Here is a 16,429-nt window from a genome sequence, read left to right on the forward strand (position 1 = left end):
TACATTTTTTCCTTCCAAATTTAAGACAGTGTATAAAAAAGAAATTTTGAGAAATGCCCTGTAATTCACACGCTAGTATGGGCACCCCAGAATTCAGAGATGTGCAGATAACCACTGCTTCTCAACACCTTATCTTGTGCCTATTTTTCACTCTTTATATTTCACCAAATTAATTGCTGTATACCCGGTATAGAATGAAAACCCATTTCAAGGTGCAGCTCATTTATTGGCTCTGGGTACCCAGGGTTTGTGATGAACCTACAATCCCTATATGTCCCCACAACCAGAAGAGTCCAGCAGATGTAACGGTATATTGCTTTAAAAAATCTGACATCGCAAGAAAAAGTTACAGAGTAAAACGTGGAGAAAAATGGCTGTTTTGTTCATCTCAATTTCAATATTTTTTCATTTCAGCTGTTATTTTCTGTAGGAAACTCTTGTAGGATCTACACAAATTACCCCTTGCTGAATTCAGAATTTTGTCTACTTTTCAGAAATGTTTTGCTTTCCAGGATCCAGTATTGGTTTCACACCCATTTCTGTCACTGACTGGAAGGAGGCTGAAGGCACGAAAAATAGTAAAAATGGGTTATGTCCCAGTAAAATGCCAAAATGGTGTTGAAAAAGTGGGTTTTCTGAATCAAGTCTGCCTGTTCCTGAAAGATGGGAAGATGGTCATTTTAGCATTGCAAACCCTTTGTTAATGCCATTTTCAGGGGAAAAACACAAGCCTTCTTCTGCAGCCCTTTTCCCCTATTTTTTTTTAATAACAACATTTCTGCTGTATTTTTGCTAATATCTTGGTCTCCTTTAGGGGAACCCACAAACTCTGGGTACCTCTAGAATCCCTAGGATGTTGGAAAAAAAGGATGCAAATTTGGCATGGGTAGCTTATGTGGACAAAAAGTTATGAGGGTCTAAGCGGGAACTGCCAAAAAACAGGCATGGCATCTGAGGGGGAAAAGGCCTGGCAGCGAAGGGGTTAATAAATGGGACTTTTTAATATTGTTTAGGGTGGTGCACCTTCAGAAATTGATTTGCTCGCAGTTTCCTTTTTAGATTTGCACCTTGGCAGCAGGTGTTTGAATGTATGCACACGTCATCAAATTGGAAATTTCTATTAAATTGTAACTACATGTTAGGTGATAGGGGTTAGGTGCATGGAGTTATAGCCCGCTGCCTCTCTTTTAGATAATATTAGTTTATTAGGGCTTGTTTGCACTACCTCACCTGATTTATCAAAAAAATTCTTGAAGTTATATTTGAATATTTCTCGTTTTAAGGATAAACAGGAGGAGATAGCAGGGGTCTTTTTTCCAATCGTGGAGCTCAAAATTTGATGGCTGCGAAGGGACAAGGCCAGGAAAGCTTAAAGGTTAAATTTCAAAATAGGAAAGATTAAAGAAACAGGAGATGGCCAGATGGTAGGATGGTGTCAGGTTACAAAAGTATCTAAATAATAAAAAAGATCCCGAGAGGATTGAGAATTCTTATTTTCCTGACATTTGAAGATCTATTTGAGGAATCATTAAAAGAATGGGAGGAGAATTTGCAGAATGCTTCATTTGTGATGATGCGTATATTGATCAAACATGCAGATAAGAAAGTTGACAAACTACAGCCTGAGATAGATAGGATGGAAAAGGATATTGAGACCATGGCTCTCAAGGATATAATCAAAAAGAACTATGAAGTTTTGGATAAAGTAATGGATGAATACAAGGTATATTTATGTGATAAAAAATTACGGAAAATCAAGAGGGATGATTTGGATTACAAGGAAGGTAGAATTTACACTTTTGCACGTAAATATGATAATGTGAAAGTTCCCGGTTTTGGTAAAAGGATACGTGAGGATACAACCGAATCAGAATCAGCGAATAGCAGTTCTATGGTATCATTAGAGAGTGCATCATCGAATGAGGGGGCTTCACCTAATTCCACATCATTTGGTCCGTCAACTTTTTTAGCAGAAATGGAAAGATTATGTTTAGGGACCAAGTTAATGAGAAAAGAACAAAGGTTAGAAGGGGGGGAGGGCAAACGATGGAAACATAAATAAAAGAATGGAGACACAAGGGGTAAAAACACGGTCAAAGAAGAACTAGGTGGGCAGGCACTTAAGCACTTAACGTTGTTGGAGCCAGAAGATGGTGATGACCATATTATCCATGATAATGAACTGGTTATTGTAAATTTGTCTAATCGTATTCTTAATAAAGCTGAAGTTGATGTGCTAAGTAAAGGTTTGGGGTTTTGTCCCACACAAATCAACGATCCAGTGAATGTTTTTGTTGACCTATTCAAATTTACACGCTTACTTAAACTAAGGTACCATTTTAACTATTTGCATATGCCACCAGTTCCACCGACTGAAACTGTACCAATACCATCACACTTGGTTTCTGATTTGTATGACTTACAATTGGTGATGTCATTATCCAATAATGAATTAGTGGATATTGACAATTTGAGAGTTGATTTGGGGATTGAAGAGTATGTTTACGTGAATAGTGGACTAAAACTCAGATCTAAATTTATACCCCCTTGGACACATCACAATATTGACCTCTTTCGTACTAGAGTCACTCAGGATTTGCACAAATGTTTGGGAAAATTGACCAACTCAGTATTTAAAAATTGTTATATTACCAAGAGAGAGAGAACAGCTATACAGACCCTCAAATCTGATCAAACAATAGTGATCAGAGAAGCTGATAAGGGTGGGAATGTAGTTGTAATGAACAAATGTGATTATATTAAAGAGATCGACAGACAACTCTCAGATTTCTTTTGTTATGAACGGATTTCCAACAATCCTATGAAACCATTGTGTGAATATATTAACATGCGATTAGCTGATTGGCATGAAAGTTGTTTAATTACTGATGAGGAAACAATTATCTTTTGTTGAAGGATCCACAATATCCTTGTATACATATATCTTGCCCAAAATACATAAGGGTGGGGATTTTCCAGGGAGACAAATTATAGCTGGTATTTCCTCACCTACTGAAAGATTATCTGAATATGTGGACATATTTTTACGAACTTTTGTACACAACTTACCATTGTATATTCAAGATAGTAAGGATATATTGAATACATTTGAAAATTTTATATGATCTGAGGACCTGATGTTTGTAACGATGGATGTGACCAGTCTATATACATGGATACAGAAAGATTTTGGCATTAGAGCCATTGAATCCTTTTTGCGTACCAGAACAGCTGACCATTGGGAACATAATAACATGATCATTGAAATGATTGACATTATTCTTTCTAAGAATTATTTCTTACATAATGGCCAGTGGTTTCATCAGATACACAGTACCGCAATGGGCTCCAGGTTTGCTCCATCCTATGCCTGCCTATTTATGGGCTGGTATGAGAGGGAGCATGCCTGGGGCAGATATGCTTCCACCTGGACAGATTCAGTTGTCTTCTGGGGGAGATATATAGATGACATCATAATATTGTGGAAGGGGACAGTGGACCAATTGTTGACATATCACACCTTTTTGAATGATAACCCTTACAATGTTCAATGAAGTATACAATACAGCAGTGAAAGAATATAATTTTTGGATATCCAGTTGTATGTGGAAAACAACAAAGTACAAAGTACGATGTTTAGAAAAATGACAGCATTCTACATGCTGCTAGTGCTCACCCCAGGACGGTTATTGATAATATTCCCTTTGGTGAAAGGGTACGCATAAGGAAGAATTGTAGCACTATGGACAGATTTGTCACTCATATTAAAAGTGCTAAGCATCGGTTTAGAAATCGGGAGTATAAAGAAGATGTCTTGGTGAGATCAGAAAAACGGATTGAAAGAATGTCGAGAAGTGAAACACTACAAGTAAAATCCGTTACGAACAAAAAAAGATCTACTCATCTGGCTTTTGTGACTCAGTATTCAGTTTTGAGTAATGATATTTATAAAATCTTAAAACTACATTGCCATTTGCTTACAGAGGTGCCTGGGATTAAGCATGAAGTATCTAATTTACCCAAGGTCACCTACTGTAGGGACAGGACCATGAGGGACAGTCTATGTCCTAGTTATATTACCACTACTAGGAAGCAAACATGGTTGTCGACAGAATTAAAGGGATTTTTCATTTGTCATGAATGCATTGTCTGTAGTTTTGGGTTAGACAAAATGCGAAGCTTCTCTCACAATACTGCTAGAAGATATGAAATTACGCATTTTATAAACTATAAGACCAAATTTGTAGTATACGTGATAGGTTGCTCATGTAATAAGATCTATGTGGGCAGCACAATAAGTTCTTTGAAATCTCAGATACAGGAACATGTCCAAACAATAAGAAATAAGGATATGAAATACCCGATGATATTTAACATGTTGGAACATCATCCTACTAGTAATGATATATGGTTTCATGGAATTGACCATGTACCGCTTGATCCAAGAGGAGGAAATAGGGAATTGTCCCTACGCCGCAAGGAAGCTGCATGGATTTGTCGTTTACAGTCTGTGGAAACGGGTCATAATACTGATGATGAATTCCATTATGTTTTATAGGCTGTAATCTTGATGATTTGGGCACGGATAGAGTGTACAATCTTGCAATTATAATGTTTACTCATTCTAGGTTGTTAGGTGGGTGAAATAGGTTATCCCTAGATGTTTACTAGATAATTCGAATGAGTGCTACATTATATAAGTGTACATCCCTGTAGTGCTGTTCCTGTTTCTTATTATTTGGCGATACAGTGTTTTTTCATGAGAGGATTTGATAAATATTCATAGCTGTTTACTTAACGATAATTGCCATTACTTTGAGTAATCAATATACAACTAGGTGTCCTGCTAGGTTGCAATATAGGTGGTTTGCCTCTGAGAGGAACCATTTTAAGATGGCTGCCAAATATCAATAATGACGGTGATACATAACATACTTCCTTGGTTGTTGTATCAACTATTGGTTCCTTTCCTAGCTGAATATTATGAATATAGGCATACTGACATTTATCTCTGGTTAGTGTGAGATAGTATTGTGTTTTCTACTACTATAAGGAGGGGTAATATATTGGTTTATCAATCTCCAGTTGGTGCTAAACAAATATATTGGTCCCTTTAAAGATGGTTGCTTCTTTTCAGGGTTAAGACATACCTTTTTGCCATGCCTGTGTGCTGCGGGCGTTATCTTCTCGTCCTGTGCATTGTGTATTGTGGTTTCTAGTACTATCAGCAGGGGTAATATATTGGTTTATCAATCTCTAGTTGGTGCCAAATAAATATATTGGTCCATTTAAAGATGGCTGCCTCTTTGCAGGGTTAAGATACACCTTTCTGCTATGCCTGTGTGTTACAGCTGTTATCTTTTCGTTCTGTGTATTGTGGGTAATTGGTGAGGCGGGACCGTTAAATTTAGGTCCAATCGGTAATTCGGGTTTCCTTCACTATTTCCGGATTACGATTATAGCACGGTTCAGCGGCCAAGTTGCAGTCGGCATGATATGAGTTAGGACAGTGGTCTTCAAACTTTTTAATGCCGCGCCCCCCCCAGTTGAAAAATAAAAATCATTGGGCCCCCCATCAGAATTTTTCACTATTATTTTAGAACGATGGCAATGTTTAAATAGGTTTAATCCTATTTAAACATTGCAGTTAAGTACTGTTACCTTTTTAAAACTGCAATAACATGCTTCTGCTTCAAACAAAGGCATCTTATCTGTATAATATTTCTTTTGGACAGAGTTTTGCGCCCCCCCTGGGATCACTTGGGGCCCCCCAAGGGGGACCCGCCCCCCAGTTTGTAGACCTCTGAGTTAGGAGGATAAGAGATTGTAATTATGATTCGCCATCTTGAGAGTTATTGTTTTTCCTTTAGAATGGTTGTGTTTGAGATAGTCTTACTATTTAGTATCGGCACAATGAAGTATCCAATTGGTCCATTTAAAGATGGCTGCCTCTTTTCAGGGTTAAGATATACCTTTTTGCTATGCCTGTGTGATGGGCATTATCTTCTCTTTCTGTGCATTGTGGGTAATTGTTGAGACAGGACCATTAAATTCAGGTCCAATCAGTAATTCGGGTTTCCTTCATTATTTCCGTGTTACGATTACAGCGTGGATCGGCTGCCAGGTTGCGGTCGGCATGAGATGAGGTAAGAAGATAAGAGGTTTCTTATAAACATAGATAGTTGTTTTTATGATTCGCCATATCAAGAGCTATTGTTTTTTCATTAGAATGGTTGGGTTTGAGATAGTCTTACTATTTAGTACTGGCGCAATGAAGTATCCAATTGAAATACTCCCTTTTAAGATGGCCACTATAGATATTTCGGTCTTTTGGGTTCTTTCATTACTTTCGACTTAAGATCACAGCCTGTAGTGGCTGTTAAGTGAAGGTCAGCATGAGTTAAGGTAATAGGATAAACGATTGTCTATAAGTTTGAATGGTTACATTTACGATTCGTCATATTAAGAGGTGTTCTTTATTCCTTTTTAGAATAGTTTTGTTTGAGATAATCTTATTATCCAATATTGGTGTAGGGAAGTATCCAATCGAAAGACTCTTTTAAGATGTCCGCTATTGATATTTTGGGTTAACAAACTTTTTGTAGACCAAATAAAACGGTCATTATGGCACCATTTATAATAGTCACTCTTTTCTTAAATGATGTTACTATTAATGCAAATAGTGGGTGTTTTGGGATATGAGGTAATTTTCTATCTTGAATTAGGTTTTAATACCGAGTGTATTGGCTGCTTTACTCACAATACGAGTACTTTCTGGATATGGCTGATTAATACGAATGGAATCAATGGGTATGTTCTATTTTTTCTTTTCTATTGTTGTAACATGATTGTTATTATTTTTCCTTAGTTGTTTATATATTTGTTAAATTTTTGGTATATTATGTTTGATGCTAATCTTGTATGATTTGATTCGTCATATTTCATTATCCAGTTTTGGACAATTGAAACAATTCTTGCAGATATATTCAATATTAGTGCTCTAGCTCATGTTTAGGATTGGCCCCATGCATATTATTATATTTATGTATATTTCCATTTTTTTTGCCTGTCCTTTAGTCTTCTCCCTTGTTTTTATTGCATTTTTAATAAGTATTGTGTAAATTTGATGTGTGGTGTTCTCAGTGTTTATGTATATATATTTTTGTTTGTGTATATATTTTTATGTTTGTACTATAAGAAATGTTTGTATATATTGTATTACAGCCCTGAAGAAGTCCTGTTGTATGGACGAAACTCGTTGGCTATTTCTGCAATGAATGTTTGTCTACTGTAGAAAAGAAAAGAAGAATAAAGAGAAGATTTTAAATGGATTGATATTAATAAATGGGACTTTTTGATATTGTTTAGGATGGTGCACCTTCAGTAATTGATTTATTTCCTTCCCTGCTGTATTCATCAATGGTTTGGGAAAATGTTAGGGCTTGACCCATCATGAAGCCTGTGAAGCAAACTGTAAGGTGTGCCAATTTGTGTGTCAAAAAACATGCAAAATTTTTGGGAGGGTGTAGTGAAACATGTGTTTTTGACCACTGACTTTGTGTTGCACCACGTTGCACCTGGATTAGCTGTCCAGTGTTCACCAGTTGCAGACTACATTTTGTATTCAGTTTAGCTGCCTATTGACTTTATCGTAGCATTAGACATTGCCATGTTAAAGGCTGACTGTATTTTTCCACATTGTAAACTGTGCTTGTTTTTGTGTTCTTTCTCAACATAGAGCGTATTATCACCGAACAGCTAGTACATAATACGGAGGAGTTAGGCAGTCAGCATGATAAGGACAGCAGGGAACAGCTTAGGCTTGGGAGAGACAATTTGGGAAACTGGCCAGTTCCAACCTGTTTCTTTCAACTCTGACCTAAATTGGCCAGCATGTTTGAATTGCTAAATGAAAGTTTTTTTCCAGAAAGCTCCTTCTAGTTTTTTAAAATATAAAAGGCCCAGTGCGACAACGAGAGAGTAGAGTGGCCTCAATCAGGATTCTTGACGTCGGATGCCTGATATCTGTCCTGTGCAGGTTGTTATCTGTTTCTCTTTTGCAGTCGAAAGGGGTCATCATCTTGCTGGCATGAGAAAGAGGAAGCGCTTGGCAGGCCCTACGGTGATGATTTTATTTACTTAATTATTTGCTTTGCATAATATAATTATAAATACATATATTCGCTGTGTACATTGCAGTTGAGAATCATATCGGTATATTTTCCTTTCATTGCTGTGACTATTTTTAAACGTGTGCTTTCAACCTACGAATCTCCTTTTTAGGAACCTCGTGGTGAAATAATAATAAATGTCTTCTTTGAACTAAGCGGTGGATTCCAGAGATTTTGGTCAGCTCGGTCATTAGTGAAAGCAAAACAGAGGGTCTATTGGAAAAAGCTTTCTTCAAAGAAACATAATCCTCTGAAAGGATTTCACCAATCGTTTTAGCCAAGAAGAGCAATCTAAGGTTATGCCTTTTGCTTTGGAGCCTGAAACTCCAACATATTGTCAACAAACACCCCCAGCCAAAAATAAACAAATTGAACTCCCTTCTGGAAGGGCCTATTGTGTTTTTCACACTGAATCTTTGTCATGCTTGACCACTGGTCAATAAATTTCAACTTTCATAAACTCCTTTTGACTCATTCAGTACAAAGGGATGCTACTCACTCAGCCTTGCTTCGGTGGCATCTGTCTTCTAAAGGGCCATGCTCCATCTATTCAAGGACTTGGAGATCAAGATGAAGTGCCTCCGGAAAGACATTTTAGCATTCGTAAGTGAACAGTAAAAACACTTGGAAGCCTTGAATGAAGTTTGTTCTAGATTAACAAACCAAGGTTTGGTTCTATCACCAAAGAAATGCCAGCTGCTCCAACCTCAGGTTGAACACCTGAGCCATTCAATATCTTCACACTGAATGATTTGTAGGGAGTTGTGGTGAAAGTGATGAGGGATGCCCCTCCACCTAGCAACAATAAAACATGGATGTCCTTTTCAGGGCTCTGTGAATATTATTATGCTAAATATGTAAATAATTTTGCCTCAGTCATGGAGCCCAAAAGTAAACTTATGTAAGGGAGTAACCTTTGTGTGAAGTCAGGAACAACAAGAGGCCTTTGATACTGTAAAAATATCACATTATGATTGCTCCACCTTTGAGGCCCTTTTGTTAAGGAAAACTATGTTTGGCACTGTCGATGTGAGTGCCTGTGGAATGTGGGGTAGTGTTGACAAAGTATGGGTGGTTGCGTTATACACTGAAAATTCTTAATGAGTCTGAAATGTGGCACTGAATGTGAATTACTGGCTTGTGTTGGGGCCACCAACCATTTTAGGTATTTTGTGTGAGGCAACAAATTTGTAATTGAAACTGACCACAAGCCCTTAGTGCATACTCTGTCCACCGTTAGAGTTTCAAACAGGAACATAACATAGGCCCCTGCAGTCCCTGTAATGCAGGGGGGGGGTCTGGGCTTACCCATACTGGAGGGGACCCCCTTAGCCCCTAGCGATGTAAGTGTGGGGGGTGGGCATCAGCAAATCTTGCAGGGGAGGCTCTCACGTTGTGTTACGTCACTGGGTTTACATTCCACAGACAGTGATACTAAACTATGCTCAAAGCTACAAATATATTGTTTTAACATTGCACATGTCTCTGGTAAAGATAACCAACCGTTGTCTTGCCTTGTCCAGGCACTGAAGGAGATGACCAGAATGATGGTGAAGTTGATGTGGTGACATGTGTGCGCAGTACAGTACGGGGCAATAGTTGAAGATCTGTGGAATGCAGAAGATTCCAGGGATGAAGTTCTTCAGCCAGTGAGAGAATACACCTGTAAATGGTGGTAATCTTGCAAGGGTCCTAAGGGTACCATACATTCCTTTGTCCACGTTTCTCCTAAAATAGTGTAGTTGAATGGTTTTGTCTTCAAAAATGGCAAGTGAATTCCCACATTAGGCATTCTTGAATTCCTTGTTCAGACTAATCACAAAAGACACTTGGGCATATCTGTCCTAAATAGTTTGTTGAGAACACAATTGTTTTGGCTTTGAAAGGATGCCAAATTCATTTTGTCATGAACTGTCAGAAGTGTGCAGGCTGTGACAAGAATTTGAGAAGTGCACCCTTCCACTTTACCCTGGACAGTGGCTGGAGTACGCATAGCATAAATGTGGTTTTGATGTTCCTGGTTCTTCAACAAAATGCCACCTCATTTATAATATACCCATGTTCAGGTAGACTACTTTTCTGAGTAGCCTCAGGTCATGTTTGTTGAAAGAGCTACAATGTCTGAGATGTTGGAGTTTCTTAGGGAACGTTTTTACTAAAGGAGGGTTCCCTAAAATGATAATCACTGATAAGGGTGTACAACTTACTTCCAGTAAGATTTCTGAGTTTCTTCATTTGCAAGGGGTTAAGCACATCAGAGATGTCCTATATGATCCTCAGTACAATGACCTTGCTGAGCCTTTTAATCACTATCCTAATAGGTAGTGTACAACTTTCTTTAAAAAACATGAATGTTGTCATACTGTAGTTTCCCTACACTGTGAATGGTGTAGGCCCTTTTCAATTATTCAACAGCAAATGTCCCGCCTCAGAAGCTTGTCCTTTGTGGCTGAAAAGGAAGATTTCTTTGGAGAAGAGGCATGAGATGGTGGTGGACCTCCACAAAGTAAGATTAAAGGTTGCTGAGCGTCTACCCAAATCCAGTCAACATTATGATGCATTATGTAGGGCCAAATGTTCTGAGGTCTTCATGGGAGATCTAGTTAAAAAAGACATACCATTAGAGTAGAACAGGTCAAAGTTGAACCTTGAATTTTGTTAAAATTAAAAACGCGAGAGTCATCACTCATGATGGTAAATGCTGGAGTTTCAGGAGGGTTGTTAAATGTGCACGTGAAATGTTTACCTATGGAAATGAAGAAGCTTCCCTCTGAACCAGAGCACAATTACTTTGAAAGTCCAGTGGGTATCACTCATGATGAGAGGATAGAGCGAAATAGCAGTGAAACTGTGAACCTTCCTACCATTGATCTTCAAGACCCACCTGCTGTTACCAATAATCTATAGAATTAAGGTTATATTACAGACCGTGCAAAGTGTTCCAAGAGGATACGAGCTCAGTCCTGAAGGATCCCCAGAGAGTGATCTCCATTATCCGTTCTTTCTTCCTCGGTTCATCAAGTTGCTATTTATGCTTCTTTTCCCTCCTCCCTTTCCCTTATCCTATGATGGTTCCTTCTTTTTTGGAACACTATGGTCCCAACGTTTTATCTGTGACAGATAACGGTTTTAGCATTGTGTTGTGAAGGATGCGTCTCTCCCTTTCTTGTCCTCATGATGCATGTCCGTTAAAGTACTTTCAAACCTATGTGGGAGATAAATATGGCATAATGGCTTTTTCTGCTGTCAAAAATAGAGTCTCCTGCCTAAATCTATTGGCAGGCATGCATCGTTCATATTTAGTTGACTAGTCTTTACAGTATTATAGAAATTGTAACTCACTATATTTGAACACTTGTGAAATCTAGAAACTTAGGTGGTCGGGTACTTCTTTAGCAACAGTCCTGCCACCTACCAATTTAAACTGCCACTCTACAGAATTTTACCAGGCCTAATCACAGAGCTGCAATTCCCAAACACAATCTTAAAAACATAATAATAAGTATATGCAATGCAATCAGTCTCGCATTTGTGAAAATTAGAGCTCTTGGGATTGAAAATGACATTTTTTAAACTTTTTTTTTGTATACCGTGGAGTGATGATATTTGCATAGCGCTATTGCCGTTTGTATGACCTCGTGGAGCTGGAGAACCAGAAAATGGGAAATAGGTTATGAGGGAGGGCAGACAAGAGAAATATGCTGGCTGTGACAAGAATGAGTAACAACATCATGGAAAAAGCAAACATAGAGAATGCAAGATTAAGTAAAGCATGTCAAATATAAGCAAGACATTAACGCTTTTACACTTATAATTTGCTGGCTGAAAAAAATTGCAACATTTACAGTTCTAATATGTACGAAGCAGGAAAAGTGTGCAGTACCACAGGATGTCCCTTGGGACCTCTTTCGGGTTTGAAGGCTGAAGGTTTGAAGGGTTAAAGCATTAAGAGTAAAAGCAGCAGTATAAAACCACCTCCTGCACTAGGTTAGGTGTTTCATCGTCTTAGGTGTTTCAACATTCATCGTTGTTTCGGCTACCTCACTTCCTCATCGTTTCTAACCAACTGTGTGACTGTACTTTTGCTGTGTTAATCATTTGGATTCCTTTCCCTATCTTCTTCTGACCTTGCCTTGCCTTTTCAATTCTATTTTAATGGACTTACTTACTGAACATTTGAACTTTACTTTTGAACTTGTTTAAATTTGGCTGTCCATCCTTCAGCGTTTTGGGGCTTAAGTCCTGGTTTCAGGACAGATAGAGCTCATTCATCATGCTGTGAACAAATTAAATTTAATTAATTAATGTAAAATATTGCATGCCAGTTATTTGAGTTCTGACTATGCCAATTTGTTTTATGCTTGAAAATGTTTCAAAGAGTACAGAGCAATGGTTCTGTGAAGGCCCTTAGCTAATTTCCTGTGCCTCCCCTTAACCAGAGTGTCTCCAGTGTCTCTCCCTCCACCCAACCATGTTCCCTCTGTTTCTGATTGACGTTTTGGTTTGTTATTTTAGTTAAATGGGTGAACTAGTGGGATTCACAACTTTCGGTTAAATTACAACTTGCCCTAAAACCTGAGAGGAAGTAATTGTAATGGTGCAAGAACTACTAGTGTGTCAGATACAAAGACTTGTGCTTATCAATGATGAAACTCAATGTGTGGTGAACATCACTGTCTTATCCACAGCTTTCACTGGGGATCCCTGGCTCTCCGGAAGGGCTTTATTTGTGGTTCTCCAGAGACGTTTTAGGGATGATATTAGGGTAGGCATAGTTTCTATTTCGGTTGTGTCTTTTACACACAATCGTTTATCGCTGCTTGTCACAAATGCTAGCCCTCACTCACATACACCTCTGGTACTGGTCCCTATTAGCCACCCCTTCCACTCTTTGCTGAGGCATTTGCCACTCAGGATGTCATCCACGCTGGTCTGATGGGAGTTATGTTGCCCAGGATTGTGGATGCCACATCCCTGTCCCTATATTGGCACCCCAAAAGCTGTGGCCATATGCCTAATCTAAGTGGCAGGGATTTGATGAGCTACTGCAGGATTCAAGTATCCTGCACACTACAAAAGCCAAATCAACTGTTTTGATTAGAGGAAACCTCTGCTTTGAATCAGCTCTTCTCTTCTGTTCCTTTGCTTGGGCTCAGCTCTTTACCTGTATTCCTGGTTGTCCTGTCACATTATCCTCAAGCCAGACATCAAGAACATCTTCCCAGAGGTTTTCTGTTTGTGCAGCTTCTTGAAATTCCTTCTGCAGCATCACCTCAAACACTTTCCTTGCATCCTTGGAATTATTCAACCTCTCCCAGTGCTGTCTTCTGGGGCCCCAGGTTAGTCATAGATAGGGAGAGTTAGATATTACTTGTTTGAATTGTGAGACTCATCTTGAGTCCCTGTGCTCACCTCTGCATCAACATAGTAGGGGTTTGTCACACTCTCAAAGTTGTGCTCTAACAACTGTCTCTTGGGCCTCAACAGTGTTATATGCATATTGTGAATCTTTATTTCTGATGGGTGTGGTGGAGCATTGGCAACTACTGTAGGACATCGCAAGAAGACCCATTTCATGATGATTATTTTGACTCTAGCAAGATAAATGTGCTGTGCCACTGATATGTTGAATGAGCCTGGAGGACAGTTCAATGCCGTCTGTGACTCAAACAGGCTCTGGGTGCACTTTTGAAAGAATAAGTACATCTAAGGACTTATCATAGTCAGTGAATTTCCCATCACTCCTGAGTCCAGGAGGACTTTTATGGCTACTTGGGATTGTGCAGCCAAGACTAACATAATGAGTATGTGTTGTGCTGGAATGTACTGCGTCATGGCATTCGCCATGACGCTAGAATGATGAGGGAGAAAGGTTCTATGTGCTGGGGAGAGGAACGGAGGCGGTTGACGGTGGAGGATAGGAAAGGACCTGTTCCATATGTGTGCAGCATGCTAATGAAGAGGAGAAACCAGTGAAGGTGTCCGCTGTTACTCATTTGGAAGAAGAACCATCACAACAATACGTGGCGACGAGGGACATAGGAACCCAGTGTTTCTATTGAACAGTTCTCAGGAAGATGAATTGCAACCCCGCCGGAAATTTATTGGGGCAGAAATGAATTGTTTCAAACAGCGCGTTTACAGTAGGTGGAGCTGGCGCTTCGTTTTGAAGTAAAATATTCGTATAGTGTGCAGTACTTACGATTGTGGCACAAGCTGCAGCGCGCGACCTATTCTGAACTATCGTTCCGTTAGGCGCGTGAGTCAGCATTCACACAGTGCGTGGCCTCACAAGCGCCTGCTGTTTGTGTTGCTACGAACGGATGTAGAAGCAGCATGATGTGCTGACTCATGTCGGCTGTTGCAAGGCAACACTCCTTATCCAGGAAATTGCCACGGCAGCGTGTTTTTTTTTTTTCAACACAGCGACTAGCAAGATATATGTATATATAATTTTCTTTCTTAAAGATACAGTGTCAATTGAAACAAGAAAAGTAAGAATTTGTAGAATTGTTGTTGGAACAGGTCGGACTCCTATCGTACTTTCGCACTGTGCTCCTGTCTTTATAATGGCACAACAGAACTTTAGTATAAGCCCTCCACATGCGTTTTGGGCCTCAGGAACAGAACCCTTAATGAAATGGACAGAGTGGAAGAATTATTTTACTAATTACATTGAGGCTATCAATGAAGAAGGAAAGATGTCTGCGGAACAGAAAAAAATAATTCTATTGCATTCTTTGGGTCTAGTTGGGTTGAAGACCTATAGTAGAATGCAGAAAAATTTACCAAGTGGAGGTGGAAACATTTTTGCGGCAGCTTTACTGGATCTTTTTTTTATTTTTTTATAAAGACATTTTTATTGGTTTTGCAAAAGGTAAAACAGTGATACATACATGTAACTAGGTGCCAACGGGCACCGAACAAGGTAAATCCCGAGTCCTGGACAACACACTGAGTGGAAAGATTATGCACCTCCCTGCAAAGTGTCTTGTGAATGTCTTCACCCATAAGAAGGGGGAAAAGGAAGGGCTTGTTCAGGCTCTTCCGGCGTTGAGCCAATCGATAGTGCAGGGAGGTTGATTGTTGTGGCCTCCCATTTCCCCCACACCCTATTATATTTATTCGGGCACCCTCTAGCCTCGTAGACGAGTTTTCCACGTTGAGCACACCAATCCACTCCTCGACTCCATTTAGTCAAGGCTGGTGCGTTTTTGGTTTTCCAGTCTGCCATTATGTCTCTTTTGGCCCCTAGGCACGCCACCCCCAGAAAGGTCCGTTCCGCCCTCCTCAGTCCAGTATCACCCATAATCCCCAGCAGGAGCGGCTTTGGTGTCAACCCCATGTCCGTCTGTAAGACCGTTGAGATCTCCCTTGTAACAGCCTTCCAGTAAGCTTTAATAATTGGGCAAGACCATACCATGTGGAAAACGTCTGCGTCTGGTTCCATACAACGTGGACAGTCGGCTGCGGTACGGAGACCTGCCCTGTACAACCTGACGGGTGTTAGGTAGGCCGTATGGAGATAGAAAGTCTGTATTAGTCGGAGACGAGTCGTCATCGTTAAAGTGTGTGGGGCTGCTAATGCTTCATTCCAGTCTATCTCTTCCACAGGACCCACCCACCCCTCCCATCTCTGGCGGAGCCCCTCCAGGGAATCGGCAGTGATGGCGATTAACGAACGATATATCTGGGAGACACCTCCTCTACCCAGGTTCCCCATCAGAGTTTTCGCCTCCATAGGGCTGTATTCGGGTATGTCGTCCCCAGTCTGGATTTCTGTCAGTAAGGCGTGGCGGATCTGGAGGTACTTATGGAATTGCGTCTTGTTTAGTGAAAACATTTTCTGGAGGTCTTCAAAAGAGCGCATGTGTGAGCCGTCCCATACGTCGCCCAGTGTAGAAATACCTATGTTGTCCTACTTCTGAAATCCTCCCAGACCCGCTACTTCCCTTAAATGTGTTCCCTGCCATAGTGGGGTCCGATGGGTGGGGCGCCCCCACCACCCTGTCACCTTTTGGGCCGTCCGCCAACCCCGCAGCACCACCCCGGTCACCTCCGGGGTCCCGCGCGAGATCGGGCCTCCGTACAGGGCATCAAAGATCTTTGGGTAACTCATGGTCTGCAGTTCTAGCCGATACGCCGGATCTGTCCATCCACACCCCACCCAATCATTGATCACTAGTAGTTGCATTGCTAGGTGGTAGTAGTGGATGTTGGACATTCCCAATCCCCCTTCATAAACGTCTCTCTGACAG

The sequence above is a fragment of the Pleurodeles waltl genome, chromosome 2_1 (genome assembly GCF_031143425.1).
Source record: "Pleurodeles waltl isolate 20211129_DDA chromosome 2_1, aPleWal1.hap1.20221129, whole genome shotgun sequence".
NCBI lineage: Eukaryota > Metazoa > Chordata > Amphibia > Caudata > Salamandridae > Pleurodeles > Pleurodeles waltl.